General features: G+C 46.3%; 1 protein-coding gene across 1 annotated transcript in view; it reads right to left on the reverse strand.

The window, feature by feature from the left end:
* Positions 1-3,328, reverse strand: part of SPHK1 (sphingosine kinase 1) — a 70,381-nt gene that overhangs the window by 66,975 nt on the left and 78 nt on the right. The window lies entirely within an intron of this gene.

The raw sequence follows: 3,328 nt of genomic DNA on the forward strand, positions 1-3,328 counted from the left end.
CATACAAGGTTATCCTTGAAAAAACCGCTGATTCCTTCTGCTCAGGCAATGTTCCCCAACTCTGAGGACTGGTTTTTCCAGCAGGACAATGCACTATGCCACACAGCTAGGTCAATCAATGTGTGGATGAAGGACCACCACATCAAATCCCTGTCATGGCCAGCCCAATCTCCAGATCTGAACCCCATTGAAAACCTCTGGAATGTAATCAAGAGGAAGATGGATAGTCACAAGCCATCAAACAAAGAAGAACTGCTTAAATTTTTGCGCCAGAAGCAGTGTGAAAGACTGGTGGAAAGCATGCCAAGACGGATGAAAGCTGTGATTAAAGATCATGGTTAGTCCACGAAATAATGATTTCAGAACACTTCCTGAGTTAAAACATTAGTATTGTTGTTTCTAAATGATTCTGAACTTGTTTTCTTAGCATTATTTGAGGTCTGCAAGCACTGCATTTTTGTGATTTTGACCATTTCTCATTTTCTGAAAATAAATACAAAATTTAGTGCTTGGAAATTCGAAGACATGTTGTCAGTAGTTTATAGAATAAAAGAGCAATTTACGTTTTACTCAAAAAATATGTCAATAAAGAGAAAAATCAGTCAAACTGAAAATATTTTGCACTGATCTCTTAATTTTTGCCAGAGCTGTATATGGAGGGGCCAGGATGGATTTATGGGGGAGGCTGGGGGGCAGGACAACGGACGAGGAGGCATATACAGTTGTGCTGAAAAGTTTACATACCCCAGCAGAGTTTTTGCTTTCTTGGCCTTTTTTCAGAGAATATGAATGATAACACCAAAACTTTTTTATCTGTTTCCTGGGGGCTGGCCAATTGGATCTGAGCATGCGCAGACTTAAAAAAAACGGATCCGGTGGCTGGATCCGTCTTTTTCTGGATCCGGCGCATTCCGGCGCCCATAGACTTTCATTGTGGCAAAAAGCCGGAAGCATCGGACCCTGCGCTTCCGGCTTTTTCGCCGGAGACAAAAAACGTCACAGTAGCCGTTTTTTCCAGACGCCGGAATGAGACAAGTAGCCGGATCTGGCAAAAAACGGATGAAACGCAATGCCATCTGGCGCGATCCGGCGCTAATGCAAGTCAATGGGGAAAAACTGGATCCGGCATTGCATTTCGCCGGATCCGGTTTTACAAAAAAAAAGCCGGATCGCGCCTGACGACGAAAAACTGATGTGTGAAAGAGGCCTAATCTGGTGACCTACCTTCTTCAACTACCTGCGTATCTACGGATTACAAACGCCCTCCATGTTTTGCTACAGAAGCCAGTGGTCTTGAACCTCAAACTACTTCTGCTACTGCTTGTTCTAAGGGTCCCTCGGATGTCTTCAAGGTTAAGGACATCCTAGATACAAAAGAGGTTCGGGGGAGGACCTTCTATCTGGTGGACTAAAAGGGCTTTGGACCTAAGGAGAGACGCCGGGAACCTGCAGAGAATATCTGTGCCCCTGTCCTGAAGAGGTTTCTCCATCGGAGCGGCTGAGAAAGAAGCAAGTAGTATCCATCTAGCCTTAGTAGGCGTGGACGGCTTCTGCAGGAACTTAGCCTGCCACGTCCTGCAGAGATTAGGTTCCCTGGCCTATCCTATCCTGGCAGGACCTTTATTAGGCAGCTCCGCCTACCACTTCCCACGTGAACATTGGTTCGTATTACTATAGCACTCGTTCTTGCCTTGTCTGTATCTCGTTAATGACCCGGCTTGCATGACCACTCTGCTCCTGACCTCGGCTACAAGTATTGAACCTGTGTTGCCTGCTGCGACCTTGTACCATCTGACCACGTTTTGTCTTTGCATTCCTGTACCGCGTACCCGTGCGTCTGCCCCTCCGGTCAGCTGCTGCAGCTCCTGGGACTGTCCTGGAGCATTAACTGACGACTACCTGTGCATTTGCATAAACCTGTCAGACGATTTGTGCTGTCCAAACCACGGACTATTCCTATGGTCCACGGATGCATTTCTCTGGGTTTCAGAAAGAAGCCTCTGATGAGAGGTGATAGAGTGAGGCTTCACAAATTAAATTTTGTTATTAAAATATATCTTGTAATTTACCATAAAAAAGAGACACAAAAGACTACAACGCTCAAAAATGACAAGGCACACAAAATCACAAAAATCTCCGCTGAATGGTGGGATGTGAGGATAAGAAGGAATGGCAGGTTATGCCAACACTGATTAATGGAAAGTTTACCAACACTCTGTAATTATATCACAAGTGAAAAATGTACGGTAAATCTTTGGAGTTCTTGACATTTGTGGGAGATCTTAATGGTAACGCACTGGGACTGATATTTACCTATAACATGGGGATTGAGCCTCTGCCATTTCTGGACATTTTAATGATGAAAAGGAATGAGGGATGGAAGGCCCAAGGTAAGAAAACAGGCCTCTGCCTATGCGCCAACTATTGGTGGCTCTGGCCAACCAGCCATTCAGGCACCCTTCTACCCTGATGCCTCCATATTGGAGGAAACGCGTAGGAACATGTAGGGTAAGCTATGTATACAGTCAGATGTGGATGACCCTTGTGAGGGGGTGGAAGTGATTTGGGCCTATAGGGATACAAAAAGCTCCTACAGGGTGTGATGGGGCATATGACTATCTGGGTGCCCCCCGGTGAAAATAAGCAAGGCTGTGGAGTCGGTAAGCCAAACCTCCGACTCCACCAAAATGGCCCCGCGTAACCTCCCATTCCTTCTCATCCCCATGTCGCCTCACACCGCTGAGGGGAGATTTCTGGGATTTTCTGTGGCTTGTCGTTGCGAGCGTTGTAGTCTTTGTGTCTCCTTCTGGTAGTGTTTTCGTATTGTTGAGCCTCACTTTACTGCTGTCACTAGCTGATGTACGGCGTCGTGCTCACTTTGTGGGGGTCTATCGGTACGACCTCTGGCTGTGTACACAAGCCCCCAATGGTGGCAGAAAAGGAGGCGCTAATGTGGCGTGCAGCGAGTAGAAGTAACAGCGCTGACTGCTGCACTTGCATTTCGGATAACACAATGGGAGCCTAATATAAATCCAATGGCCCCTGTGTAACACAGTCCGAGGGGCGCACAGCGTCATGGGAGGGGTCTGTTTCCTGCATAAATTCCATTTTATGTGTCAACCTATTGTAAAACATGTCAAATTGTTTATTATTGTTTACATCTTCTTTAGGCTATATTCACACATCACTAATTTACAGTGGTAACACATTCCGCACCTGTAGGCCCCCCCCCTTCCGAATCCGGTCCTGTCCCTGTAACCACATCTACATGCTCTGGAAAAAAAGACTTCAGCTAAGGCAGAGTTAAGAGTAACAAGGCCATACTGAC

This window comes from Dendrobates tinctorius, unplaced genomic scaffold (genome assembly GCF_039654945.1).
Source record: "Dendrobates tinctorius isolate UK_male_01 unplaced genomic scaffold, ASM3965494v1 ptg000383l, whole genome shotgun sequence".
NCBI classification, from domain to species: domain Eukaryota; kingdom Metazoa; phylum Chordata; class Amphibia; order Anura; family Dendrobatidae; genus Dendrobates; species Dendrobates tinctorius.